The following is a 9,852-nucleotide window of genomic DNA, read 5'->3' on the forward strand; positions in this document are numbered from 1 at the left end:
AAAAAAAAGATATAATCTTTTCATCAGCCCACACGATTATATCCGTAAAACAGAGTGCTTTCTGATATTGTATCAATAAAGCCAAAGCAAAATATATTAATACAATAGTGTGAGGAGCACTCAAAAAAATTTTTATAAAAATTACAACAAATAAAATAGAACACAAAAAGTAAAAATAAGTAAAAAATAACATGTAAAAACAGAAAATAAAATAAAATAATAAGAAAAAACAGTAAAAATGGACTATAAAGCGATTAGCGAAATCAGATCAACTTACATGAACGGAAATTTTTCAAGAATGATTTAAAAATGTTGTTTTTACTTATTATTTCCCCCTTTTTTCATATGTCTTTAATTTTTCTTTGTTTTATTCTTCATTTTGAACTTATCTAATGGGTTCTGTTTACTTGCAGCTGAAGCGCAATAAATGAAACTTATTGTTTTTCTTAACTTTCTTCGTGTTTTCTTGTATTTATTTATTTATTATTATATATATATTAGATTGTGTGTTACAACTGTTTTACAGGCCGCTCTTGTTTGTGGCCATTCTATATATTATATATGCTAGAGCAAAGGTTAGTTATTTTCTTGAACTGTGAAACGATGAATGTTCGACCCATGGCTGACGGAACCTTAGGACATATTGAATGAATTTCATTCTTAATTTTGATCACAGTACAGATGGATGAGTTCACAAAGCACAATACTGTGTCATCAAAAGAGCTATAAAGTTTTCAAAAAAAGTTCCATATTCAGGAGACTACCAAAAGGAAAAGAAAGCTTTAAATCTATTTGTATCATACGATTACCGACAAGACTTAAAATATTCGAATTCAGAAAAGAAAAATTCATATTTTTACAAGTTTGAAGATAATCCATTTTTCTCAATGCAAATTGTTCAAATTCTTAATGATTAGAATAAAAGTTTTTGCTCAAATATTATTTAGATACATTAACATCTTCTGAAAGCGCTATTTATTAACATCTTTTATAAAGTTAATAAAATTTTAAAAAGAAAAAATTATAAACAAATGCAGATTTCAATTTAAAAAAATGCAAAAAAACTTACCAGTTTATTTTTGTATATTGAACACAAGTTTAAAGGTTTGAAAATAAAATAGTTTAAAGCAATCGAAATATTACAAAACAATTTTTTTATGAAAAAAAAAACTTTTTAAGTTGAAAAAAATAATGTTGACTAATTATCCATGTCTTTTTTCAATGATTCTCAGCTTTAATAGGTCTCAGATTTCTGCTTTGATGTCATCTTTAAACTGATATACTATATGCGAAGTCTTTAGCATAAAATCATTCCTACTCTGCTCTGTAAACTTTTCTTGAGGCATCAGTCACGATTTTCATACAAAGCTCACCTAAGTATTCAGTAAAATTTTTAAATATATTGTCTCAACTGCTAATTCCTGTGCCACTATCAGATCAATGAAGCAAAAACTTCCTCATAACTTTCCTTTACTTTGTATTAATAAAAAAAGTATAGAAATTTATGACTTCCATTTGAGTCTGTTCAAATAGTACGTAAGAACTTGAAAGAATGGGATATCAAGGGAGAATTTGAACACTTTTGTTTTAAGCACAGCTTTATTTAGGTCAGGGATGGCGAACCAATGGCACGCGCGCCATTTATGGCACGTGACACAATATTCTGGGCACCCCACCGATCACAAAGTTCACTATGAAGCATATTAACAATTAAATTTTTTAAAAAGTAAGTAAAATAAACAATTATAAACAAAAACATTTACAATTAATGCCAATGTTATTGTTTTATAACTATAAAAAACAAGCTAACAATAAATAACTAGCAAAAAAACAAAAATTGCCAGTCCTGCTTAAACTAGCATCTTACAACCTAATATAAGTTATTAGTCCAAATCTGAAACAACAGAAGTCACACTAATATTACTTTAAGTTAAATTACGCGTATAACTGAGACATTGCAAAAAGTTTTTTTTTTCGTAGTAAATAAAGAGTTTTGAGTTGATAGTATTTAGTATTATTATTTTCCCAGTAATCACGAAGTCAAAATTATTTGACGGCACGTCTATGACCTCATTAAACAGTTTTTTGATAAAATGGCACGTTGGTGCATAAAGGTTCATCACCCCTGATTTAGGTCATGTGAGATGCATTTTAAAACAGCTTTCTAATTTTAGAGTAGATGGCGCAATCGCTAAGAAACTGATAATAAAAAACTTATCACGAACAGAAGTTCAATTAAATTCAATATTCTATCTTCTTTACAATACAGGGTGTTTATAAAGTCCCTGATCCATTTTGATGTTTAATAACTCATAAAATAATAAGGATAGATTAAAATTAATAACATAAATGGTTAGATAGACTCAAAAAGTTTCATGACCCTTGTCAATGAACTTCCACGCGTATTCCACTCCAAAATAAAATTAAAATTAAAGAAAAATTAATATTTTCGCGATTGCCTTTTGTTGTCGATTTGATTATTTCAAATTAGTGTCACATGTCAGTTTAAAAGTTTTGTGTACAGTGAGTGAAAAAATCAAGATTTTGGAAGTGAGTACAAAAAAATATAAAAATAAAAATAATATTTTTAAAAACCACGTTTTTGTAGTGGAGAATAATAATTAAACAACAAAAATTTGAAAAACGGAAATCGTAGGGCGCATGAAATACATAATCGCATGAAATACATAGTATATATACACATACATATACACATTTTCTTAGTCATACACATGCGCAACCACATCCACATATACACCCACATACACAAACATATTCCACATCCACATTAAGATACAATTGCAGATATGCATACACATATTCTCATAAGCACACATACTGTTACTGTTATGTATTTCATGCTCCCCACGTTTTTCGTATTTCAAATTTTTATTTTTTAATTATTATTCTCCACTACAAAAACGTGGTTTTTAGAAATATTATTTTTATTTTTACTTTAAATTTTGCATTTAAGACATTGTCGATGACTATATTTTCGTTTGTAGTAATGTCTGCAGCGTTTTCACTGTAATTTTCATATCGCATAAAATTGCAACCAGGCTTAGAAAATGTAAAATGAATGAAGAAAATAGTGGTGCATATTGGTAAAGAATTAAGCTTATTACTGAGTGTTTTAGTTTTCATTTTCTTTTTTTAACATTCATTATAAACTTCGAAGTCTTTGCTAAAGACATTTTATGTCTATTGTTACTTGTTTACTAGTAAATTAAAACTAACTAAACTCAGTGGCGCGACAGCCTATAGAGGGCCAAGGCCTACTGTGCCCATCTCAGTTTTCTTGACCTTGAACTCTGGGATGCAAGAGCAGATGTTCCAATCAGATGGTCAGCCGAACGCAGGGGATAGAGCGTTCACCTTCCAATGAGGTGAACCGGGTTCGAATCCATCAATGGCTGATCGATACGAATCCGCATCCTGGTTGCACCGACCACAGTGTTGCAGTGAAATATCCTCAGTGATAGACGGATCATGGGTTAGATTGCCCTCGCCGTCAGGCTACATAATACTTCATCCAGGAGTTCCCTTGTCTTCTGGATTGGGTTCGAAATTACAAGGCTACGGAGTTGAACATTAGGATTCGTAAATCCAAAAATTGGGTCTGCTGTTCAGCGACGTTTATAAAATAAAATAAAATATAAACTACAAAATTATACTACAGTAAATCGCTTATTCAACAAGGAGCTGATAAAACTGAAAAATACTTGTTAAAATCTGGTCTCTAGCTGAATCCAAAGTAAAAAATTTAACGAAAAATAAATAAATTTAAAAAAAAATTTAACTTGCCTGAATAGTTTCCAGACAATCTGTATTGAGAAATGTAAACTTTGATTGTTAACTTTACAAAATTTTGTTTCTTTTCAACTTCTATCGTAAAACTGTTAATGCGTAACATATTTTTTAGCAGAAAATCAGATAAACATTTTCTACTTTTATGTGTTGTGAGTTAATGGCATTCATGCATATTTCAAGAATGGAAGCCTTTTATTTGAACCAGCATGTTCTTTTGAGTCCCGTGCTTTTAAACCAAGCACTCAATCAATTACTCTTAAAGCAAGAGACCAATCATGAAATTACCTAAAAACATTTTACACTGAAGAGTTTTTTCATCTTTACTTTGAGTTTGAAATTTAATTTTTAAAAAAAAAATCAGTAATTTAACAATCTCTTCGTTATATCTTTTACTTACAAACATACTTCGTCCAAACTTATTACTCCATCTTGAAGAGACATGGGATTTTATCCGTCTCCTTTAAGGGTTTTTAGATAGATTTGGGATCTACAATTTTAAAGTAACGCCGAGCACCTTTTTTACGAAGGTGAGGTTTGGTCTTTATCATTATTTATCTGAAAAACGCATGTGCTTCCTTTTTATTGCAGTTTAGTCATAGCTTTTATTGCAGTTTAGTCATAGTTTTTATTACAGTTTAGTCTATTTGATCTTTCAAAGAAAATTCAATAAAACTTGAAATATTTGATTTTAGCAATTTTATTAGTCTGAAAAAGAGAATTTTTTTTCTTTTATTACACAGTGACAGTTTTGTTCGCTGCAGTTTATCCTCTTCCATTGTTCGTGCCAGTAAACTCAAAATCTTAACATCAATGTAACTTAAGATCATCATCAAATGCGATATTCTGATTAAATTTATTTTTTAAACTCTGCTGAAACAAGTATGTAACATTTTCTGCAATCATTAGTTGCAATCTTAGGCTGTATTTATTAATTAAAAACGAATTTTTTTAATTTCTAGTGGACTACGAAAGAAAAAAAAGGGAGCGTTTGTGTTATCTTACCGTTCACGCTTCATAGAGATCCTGAATCATTTCCTGATCCTGAAAAGTTTGACCCAGAAAGATTTTTTTCCCGAAAATGCAACAGGAAGACATTCATATGCCTATGTGCCTTTCTCAGCCGGGCCAAGGAACTGTATAGGTAGAGTTAAGAATATATACGCATGCATAATTAATAAAATAAGTATAAGACGTTCAAACAATAGAATCAGCTTTCCTAACGGTCAGAAAACCTGTTTTAATCTAGGGCGATTCTTTCGTTACGTGTGTTACTTTTACACGACATATTTCAACTTTAACACTTATTATAATAAACTTGTTAGATATTTTTTATGTTTTTCTTAATTTGTTGTTAAATCTATATGTGTTGTAAGTTTTCAAAACGAAGATTGAAGGCGCAAATTAATTTGATGTTGAAAAAAAAAATTTCTGAAATTTTGTTACGTGTGTTACCCTTTATAATGCTAGATATTTGAAACTTTGAATATATTCATTTAATTCTGTGAAGTATAAAGGCAAAAAATTAAGATATTTTCTTTTATAGAGAGATACAATATCGAAGCTGTGTTTAGTGATTTTTAAAAATTTCTTGCAACAGTAAAAACTTCTTTATTTTGGTGAAATTGGTGCGTTACGTGTGTTAACTGAACGTTACGTGTGTTACCCTCTGTGAATATTTCAACTGAGAAGTCATAAATGTTGCACTAAAACATTTATTTATTTTAATTTAGCAGAAGAAAAACAATTTATTTTAGCAAATAAAATAGTTAATGGTCTGGAAAGATGGTTGTAGCCCTTCTTTATACTGGTTTAGAGAGTAAAACATAGCAAATCTTAGGCACATCTATTCCTTCAAAATCATTTCTGTTTGGAAACAAAAATATGCATATTTTCCAATTATTTTATGCAAATATTGCATTTTAAGTTTACAAGCATGTGCATTTGCGTCAATAATGTTCCCGAGATAGAGCATATGTCGTTTTAATTTCAGTTATAGGCGCACTTCTGATCAGGAGGGAACAGAAATTGACTTACTGACTATTTGTGTGCCACAATGTGCATCTATGCATCTTATTCAAGTATCTAACGATACTTATGCATAGATTTTATGCTTTGTATTACCGTTGCCATGTATTGATCTTTTCAATTAATATCTTTATTTCCTTTTGGCTAATATATAATACTGTTGTATTAGGCATGAGTTGATTGGTTAGCTTTGCAAACAACACTGGATAGCAAATAAATTTTTTTGTATAACAACACAATGATATAAATAACTTTGCTTTTTGCTTCGCTTTCAAGATTTTGTACTACACACCTATCCCATAGAAGGAACTTCTGCATGTGATATCGTAAAATATTTCCAAATTAATTTCTTTTTTTATATTTTGATTGACAAAATATGAAATAATTCAACCATATATTTATTTTTAAATTCTTAACTTGACTTATTACTATAGAAGGTTTCTGTTAGCTCATCTTCTGAAGTAGAATCGTTTTTAAACAGTCTTAAAATAAAAGTGTAGACATTGTTTCACCTTTGTCTTTGCCTTAGGAAAATATTGTAAAGGACTCTATTTTAAACTCTTTAGGAGAGTATCGTCTAAGACAACAGCTGCTGTGAATAACGGAACTGTGGCTGGATAGCATAATGCTGATTGAAATTCGTTTTGATATTCAAAAGAATATGCCATTGCAAAGTCAACTTGAATTTCCCTGGTTTTAATGCTAGATATGTTTGTTTGGAAAGTATCACCTCGGATTCTTTTAACTCTTACGTATTATTGAAAGTTAGTCCAATTTTCAAGAGTTATTTCAAAACATTCTTCTTGCACATTTGCCATTATATATTTTTTATTGTGAGCTATTGTCATCTTTTTCTCATCGTTACCAAACTACAATAAATGATGGTTAGAAACCTATAACAAGCAATGAGAAATTTTTGTAAGTATCAGAAGCACCCTTCCAACAATTAGATCCAAAATTTCTTTTACTTTATATACATAAATACTTCTACCATCACCATGTATTGTCATAAACTTAATTTTAGCCTTCCAGTTAAAGAATAAAAATTTCATGATATTTGTTTTGATTCTAAGTTTTACAGTAGCAATAAATTTTTTAGTCATAAAGCACTAAATATGGAAAATTAAACAATGTTTAGGATGCAACTGACAAAAATCAGTATAAGCCTCTCTTAGAAACATTGTTAGATAGTTCTTTCGTTTTATTGCCCGTTTTTCCCCGTAATAATCCAGAGAACCAGCTCTTGTTTCAATACAAGCATAGTATAAACAATCTAACTTTTGAAGAAAATCCATTTATTAATAATTAAGTTCATCTGAAATACTTAGTGGTGAACCTTTTACATCATTATCAATCTGTTTTGAAAGTTCAAGTCTAACTTTCATTATTTCCTTATTTTCTTTCCTTTGAAGTGCAGAATCTTATGCTCTTTTCTTTTTTTCTTCATCTTCTTATTCTTTTAAATCCAGATAAGGACACTATTTTAAGCTTATCCATTTTATAATAATCTAGCAAATGCAGTCGAAATATTCTACTTAAACATAAACGTATAACAAATAGAAGTTTGGGAAAACAATTTCCAAAAGTTTCAAAATTATCGTCTTATTATGCTGTTTTTTTATTAATGCTTATACCGACCTGATTTTACAAAAAACCACAATCTTACAATTCCGTATTTGTGGCATTGAAGTTGCGCGGCGGTTATAAAAAATGTCCGAACATGATTTAAATCTTTTATTGAAAATAAATAAATAATTAAAGTGTATAAGTACCTCTAACACACATAACAGTAACGCGCGTAACTTTTCGTTACGTGTGTTACCTTGAATAAAATTAATTATAAAATTTTAACTATTGGCAGTTTTAATTCGAGAATTTTTTCCGTTGCATATCTTGCCTTCTTAATTTATAAAACAAAAAATTTTTAAATTTTCTTTTTTACTAAAGTTTTTACAGAAAAAAATGCAAAATTATGTTACGTGTGTTACTGGGAAATTAGACTATCTTGATTAATCGACTTTCAAACAAGCAAAAAAATTTAGGCCAAATTAAAAAAATACATTAAACAATGATAAAAGAGTAAAATAGTTATATTTATTACTAAAAACTATTTTATTGCTCTTTAATATTTTAAGAACTCCATTGGAATATAACATAACAAAGAAGAGAACTCCTGTTAAAATTCATAGTGTTCCACCTTTTGTTAGAATTCACATAAATATTTTTTGTAATTCAAAAAACTATCTTAACTATTAAAAAATGAACATCTTCTAGATTCCGAAATTGTGTCATTTTTGATTTTACGATAATTTTGAAAATTTAGTCACTCAGGACCACTTTTCGTGGAATCGCCCTCTAATCCATCCGTGCTCGAATTTTAATGTAAGAGTGAAATATAGCGTGTGAAGTGTGATCTTAAAATATGCATGCAAGAGTAAATTGCGAGTTGGACTTAGTTTAATCATAATTACTTGAAATAATTTTGTTTTATAGTCCATAGATATCGATAGCAAAACAGCATAAACTTTGAAAGAACACTACCCTTTTAAGGAGATAAACACAAATTCCATGTTAGAAAACTGTTTGATTAGCTTACTTAGAATACGTAAAGCCGTTTTCATTTGGCATAGTGAGACCATTTCGTCTCATCTCATTAAATGCCAACTATTGCAATCTTAGTTATGTTCTCTTTGAGCTAGGGTTAGACGTGATGTAGCTAAAACATTGTTCTTGTACCATTAATTAACATCAATCCATCAATTTTCTCAATGTATTGTATTGTGATTGTTTTTTGCTCCACAATACATGTAAAGCTTCAAGCAAGTTACGTTTCAAAACAACCAGCAATTTTTATTAAAAGACACAATAAAAATTTTTGACCAAAGAGTAAAACTGGGTTGAAATCTAATTTAGTAGTTTCTGCTTACTGAAATTTGATAAATGTTTATAATACTTTCATTTTGTTATGACTTGAAAAAAAAAGCAAATTTTTATATTTAGATTTGCTTCATTTTCAAACAATACTTGAAATATGATGCTGAAAACTAGGAAATATTTTACTGACTATTGAAAAATGTGAATATAAATGAACTCTTCTCGCAAACTATTCTAAATGAACTATCTATTCCAATATTTTGCCTATGTTTTCTATTTAAGTTTGAATTTATGTGTGCAAACAGCTTCAACTTCCATTAACTTCTTTTCGGGAAAGTTAAAGATGAAACTATTTTTTGCTTTTATAAGTGCATAAAAATCTGGAAAGATATGTATTTGCTTTCCAATCATTACATGAGAAACACTTTGTTTTTTAATTTTTTCAAGTTAATAGGAAAAAGCTGAAAATAATTTTCCATTTAGCTTACTCGAAATAAAGTTAGATTACTATATAATAATACATTTGATATGTAATAGCAATTTTCTTCAATGTTTGTAGGCCAAAAATTTGCTATAATTGAAGTCAAGACTATGCTCGCAAATATATTCCGGAATTTTGAAGTTGCATCCAAAGACCCCAGAGATAAAGTTAATGTTGCTCCTTGTATCGTCCTTGGAAATCTAGAGCCATTGCACCACGAAAAGCAAGATGAATTTCAGTAAAGATTAAAATAATTATAGCTTAACAGTACTTTTAAACATCAGTAAATAATATAATTATGTTGTATTAAACTGATTTGAGATTGTATTGATGTTTAATAAAATGAATTCATAAGAAGTCAGATGCCCTTAAAATGAAATACTCAAACAAAAATTCACGATTCATCAGTGACCATTTCAAAAGCTTAACTTTCAAATTTGGAAGAAATTTTTCTCAGCATGTAGCAAGAGCAAGAGTAGCGAGGGCATACTCTTGCAATCAATTTGGGTGTGTACTTTTACCAGAGCATTTGGATTCATGGACTTGACATAGTTGGGTTTATATTGCGATGGATTAAAAACAACAACAATAAAATACAACTAAAGTGCAGTGCACACTAAAGTGCGATAAAATAGAAAAAAATAGCAATAAAAAATACAAAA

General features: G+C 29.2%; 1 protein-coding gene and 1 long non-coding RNA gene across 3 annotated transcripts in view; one reads left to right on the forward strand and one right to left on the reverse strand.

Annotated features, from left to right (window-relative positions):
- Positions 1-1,547, reverse strand: part of LOC107448963 (cytochrome P450 4V2-like) — a 45,327-nt gene extending 43,780 nt beyond the window's left edge. The window contains exon 1 of one of the 2 annotated variants that reach the window (XM_043045896.2): positions 1,070-1,547. The gene's annotated coding sequence lies outside the window, so the exon portion shown is untranslated. The remainder of the gene's footprint in view (positions 1-1,069) is intronic. The other variant, XM_071186388.1, reaches the window with a different exon arrangement.
- Positions 1,548-4,774: 3,227 nt separating this feature from the next.
- Positions 4,775-9,551, forward strand: LOC139426692 (uncharacterized). Its single transcript, XR_011637916.1, has 2 exons — positions 4,775-4,951; positions 9,269-9,551. It is a non-coding gene; the product is annotated as an uncharacterized lncRNA (long non-coding RNA).
- Positions 9,552-9,852: the final 301 nt, after the last annotated feature.

This window comes from Parasteatoda tepidariorum, chromosome 10 (assembly GCF_043381705.1).
Source record: "Parasteatoda tepidariorum isolate YZ-2023 chromosome 10, CAS_Ptep_4.0, whole genome shotgun sequence".
Classification (NCBI taxonomy): domain Eukaryota; kingdom Metazoa; phylum Arthropoda; class Arachnida; order Araneae; family Theridiidae; genus Parasteatoda; species Parasteatoda tepidariorum.